Raw genomic sequence first — 5076 nt, 5'->3', positions numbered from 1 at the left:
ATGGAAATATTCAGATAATTTATCTGGTCCTGATTTAACTTTGGTACCTGGTATTTGTCTAGAAAAAATATACATGTCATCTAGATTTTCCAGTTTTGTTGAGTTTAGGCTTTTGCAGTATGATCTGGAGATTTTTTTGAAATTCCAAAGGTTCTGTTGTTATGCCCTCCTTTTATTTTCCGATTTGTTAATATGGATATTGTCTCTATGCTCTTCAGTTATTTTGGCTAAGGGTTTATCTATCTTGTTGATTTTTTCAAAGAACTAGCTCTTAGTTTTGTTGATTCTTTGGATAGTTCTCTTTGTTTCTAGTTGGTTAATTTCAGCCCTGTGTTTGATTATTTCCTGCTGTCCACTCCTCTTGGGTGTGTTTGCTTCATTTTTTTTTCTAGAGCTTTTAGATGTGCTGTTATAGTGCTCATGTAGAATCTCTCCAATTTCCTTTTGAAGACACTCAGTGCTATGAATTTTCTTTTTAGCACTGCTTTCATTGTGTCCCAGAAGTTTAGGTATGCCATGCCTTCATTTTCATTAAATTATAGAAAGTATTTTTTTCTTTATTTCTTCCCTGATCAAGTTATCATTGAGTAGAAGTTATTAAATTTCCATGAGTATGTGAACTTTCTGTTGTTTATGTTGTTATCAAAGACCAGTCATAGTCCTTGTTGATCTGATATAACACATGGGATTATTTCAATCTTCTTATATCTGTTGAGACTTGTTTTATGTAGAATTATATGGTCAATTTTGCAGAAGGTACAATGAGGTTCTGGAAAGAAGGTATATTCTTTGGTTTTAGGGTGAAATATGTGGAAGATATCTGTTAAATCTATTTGGTTCATAACTTCTCATAGTTTCAATGTATCTCAGTTTAGTTTATGTTTCCATGTTCTGTCCATTGGTGAGACTGGGTTGTTGAAGTCTCCTGCTATTATTGTGTGAGGGTCAATGTGTGTTTTGAGCTTTAGTAAAGTTACTTTTGCAAATGTGCTTGGCCTTGTATTTAGAGTGTAGATGTTCATAATTCAGAGTTCATCTTGGTGGATTTTTCCTTTGATGAGTATGAAGTGTCCTTTCCCATATCTTTTCATAACTTTTGGTTGAAAGTCTATTTTATTGGATATTAGAATGGCTACTCCAGCTTTTTCCTTGGAACCGTTCACTTAGAATTTTTTTCCAGCCCTTTACTCTGAGATAGTATTGGTCTTTGTCACTGAGATGTATTTCATGTATGCAGAAAAATGTTGGGTCATATATATATGCATATGTATATATATATATATATATATATATATATATATATATATATATATATATATATATATATATATATACATATACATATCCAGTCTGTTAGGCTATGTCTTTTTATTGGGGAATTGAGTTAATTGATTTTGAGAAATATGAAAGATCAATGTTTGTTGTTTTCTGTTACTTATGTTGTTAGTGGTGGTATTATGTTTGTATGGTTCTCTTCATTTGGGTTTGTTGTGAGATGATTAATTTCTTAGTTTTCCAGTGGTGTAGTTACCCACATTGTTTTGGAGTTTTCCTTTTATTATCCTCTGTAGGGCTGGGTTAGTGGAAAGATACTGTTTAAATTTGATTTTGTCATGGAATATCTTGGTTTCTTTACTTAAGGTGATTGAGATTTTTGCTGAGTGTAATAGCTTCAGCCGGCATTTGTGTTGCCTAAGTGTCTGCATGGCATCTCTCAAAGACATTCTGGCTTTTAGAGTGTTGAAAAGTCTAGTGTAATTGCAATAGGTCTGCGTTTATCTGTTATTTGGTCTTTTTCTCTTAGTACTTTTCATATTCTTTCTTTGTTCTGTGTATTTAGTGTTTTGATTATTATGTGCCAGGATGAAGTTCTTTTGTAGTCTAATCTGCTTGGCATTCTGTAGAAATTTCCTTCTGAATGGTGACAAAAAGGACCAAGATTTTAATTTGTTGTTTATAGTCCTGGATGCAACCTAAATGCTTTGTACTTTATGATATATACTACCAATTTCTTTACTCAAAGAGCTAACCAATTGTTCTGCCATCTGAAGTTCAATAAATGTTTCTTTTTTAAACAGATGTAAAGCACCACCTCCACATTTGCTCTTTCATACCCTTTGACATATTTGATCTATATCTATACCTATATCTATATATCTATATATCTATATATCTATATATCTATATATCTATATATCTATATATCTATATATCTATATCTATATCTATATCTATCTATCTATCTATCTATCTATCTATCTATCTATCTATCTATCCAGGTCTTTAAAAAGTACCCTTTATTTTAACTTCACACAAAGCATTCATGTTCACATAGTCTATTCATCTCTTCCCTTTATTTTTATTTTTCCACCTTTCCCTGGTTTTGTTCACCCATTTGATGTTTTGTTTGCATTGTTTTTGTGATATTTTGTAGCTAATAATATGCCATTTTGGTCAAATACTCATTCAAAGTTGATGAAAATTATCGACTTTACAATGCCTTGTGATATACATTTGATAGCTTAGTATATATGCTGTAGATATTTCCATATTTTTTCAATATGTTAATCATTAATTCTGTCAGATTTGAGGTTGAAACTTTCTAAGTACAAATGGTTGAAAATTCAATAGTTTGCACATATAATGTCTTCTAAAATTTACACTCAATAATTCTCTCAGGAATAAGCCAAAATTGGACTCTAGAAGACAAAATCTTGCTTAACCATTTCCTACTTTGTTTTCTTGAGTACAGGATTCTCCTGTGAGCACTTTACCAGTGAAACACTCCTCCACTTTCCCTGTTCCAAACATTTTAAAAAGAAAGCTAATGGAAAATGTAATTGCTTTTCCTTAAACTTCAAACATAACTTTTAGCATAGTATTTAATTTTAATAAGAACCATAATTAAATTATATACCAAAGTGCTACAGCTATCCCAATCTTTCAGAAAGAAGGGGGATGGTAATAGATACTATCTAATTTGTTCTATAATCATCCCTCCATACCTAGTGGAAATGAATGTAACAGTCTCATTACCATGTATTCTCTCTCCTATTTTTCCTCTACTTGGTCCCAAATTCACACTGTACTTTGTATACTTCCCAGAAATGGGCAAACTCTTATCATTGAGTTGTTTCAATGCTTAGTTTCAGAAAATGACAAGTACTGTCAAAATAATCCATTGACAGGTATAATTACCTATGTTAACTCTCAGGAGTTACAATATTTCTTTGGCTGCATCTGTTCTTGGTAATAAATAGTTTTGTAAGTTGGGATCTGCAGTTGCAAATCTCTATCTAGTTTGAGTACTTGCTGGTCACCAAAGATTTATCCAAGTGTGATTATTTGGAAGGAAATGAGGTACATGGTATCTTTGACAGTTCTTTGTATTGAAAGCCCTCTTAGACCTCAACAGCAAGTGCATAAATGTAAATAGATCAGAGAGGGAGAAGCAAGATGCTCTAGCAATCATCTGTGTAGTGGAGGAAGGTAATCCCTAAGAATCAAGTACGAACAATTGACACCTAGGGTAAATTGACTGGTTCTAACAAGGTTTGTGGGTTTCAGAGCCAAGGAAAAGCCACTAAATGGAACAGAGAAAGGTGACTACAGACACCCTGGAAATGTATCCTCTTTAAGCCAAGGGAGCAAACATGCTACTCAGAGAACAACATGAAGTGTGTTTTAGACTATTCCACACTCAATCTCCCAATTCTGTAGTCACATCTCCTTAGGAAATGTGCATCAGATGAGGCAACTGAATTTTAAGTCCATAAATGTGACTTTACAGCAGGAATAAGGATGAATACTGTGCAGAGACATGAAAATTCCTCAGTTCCAAGCTCCAGAAACAATACTGCACTTCAGTAACAAGTTGAGGAGAACATCTTTCACTTCCAAAAAGTTAATTTCCTGAAGGTGTTGCTATTGAGCTGTGTGATGGAGAATGCTTAGGAGTTTCCCTGTAACCCCAAAAGGTTTGTTTTTATCCTCTAAGCTTAGTAGAGAGCATGAGACAGTAGTGATTTCCAATGTGCATTCTGTCTCCAGGGACAGATTTTTCCCAGCAGCCCCAAAGGCTGTCTTTGGAGCTGATCTGTAATCATATGAACTCTTTCTACTTTGTTACTCTCAAACAAACAACTCCAAGAGCATTTTTTCATGCCATATATTTGCTTTGTAAGAAAACATAAAAAATCCTTGAGTTACATTAAACTATGTGAGTGATCTCAGATGCTTCATACAAAGTGTTTTAATAACATTTATTAATTTTGGATTCAAAATCTGTAACTCAGCAAGATTATTCTACCAAGTAATTATCACATAACTATTGGCCTTGAAGTCCTGGAAAGTTACTGGCTCTAAAATAAGAGGAGCAAAAACCTAAGAAAGGTGATCTAGAAGAAAATTTGGCCTTTACCATTGGAAACAGTCATGTCATGAAACGTTATTCATCCTAGAAATTTAATAGGTAAGGTAAGTCACTTTTTTTGAAACCTTTGATTGAAACTAAAAAACATAATTTCATGAAAATGAGGTTTTTATTAAACTACAGAATTTGGGTACAAGATTGTCTTATAAATTATTGTATGCTACATTCATCCACTAGGGGGAACCAACCCCATGCATTTGAGCTCTGATTTTAGACTTAGGCAGATTTGTGAGGCTGCAGATCATTTCACTGAATAGCCATGGATAACTTATTTAACTATCCTGACTCTGAGTCTCCTCCAGAACAAAATAATTCTTTCATAGCGTCATATGTGTAAGATAATGGAGAATATGCTACACTGTGGCTGGTCCAACAGGTGTTCACCAAAAACCACCCATGTTTGAAAAAGTAATATGGCCTAAATGATTGAGTCCAATCTGATTCTGAAGAGAAAGGTGGAATATAAACAGCTTTGCTTTATAGGTGTTCTGTGTCTAGAAAAATACCTAAATATCCAAAACTCAGTTTTTTCATATCTAAAATAAGGCTGGCTGATGCTACCTCATAATGTTATTATCCAGCCGAATGTGGAAATAGGAGAGTTAATAAAGATGTGGGTTTGGTGTGTGTGTATGTGTGTGTGT

This window comes from Mastomys coucha, unplaced genomic scaffold (assembly GCF_008632895.1).
Source record: "Mastomys coucha isolate ucsf_1 unplaced genomic scaffold, UCSF_Mcou_1 pScaffold21, whole genome shotgun sequence".
NCBI classification, from domain to species: Eukaryota; Metazoa; Chordata; class Mammalia; order Rodentia; family Muridae; genus Mastomys; species Mastomys coucha.
This window is presented reverse-complemented; position numbering follows the sequence as displayed.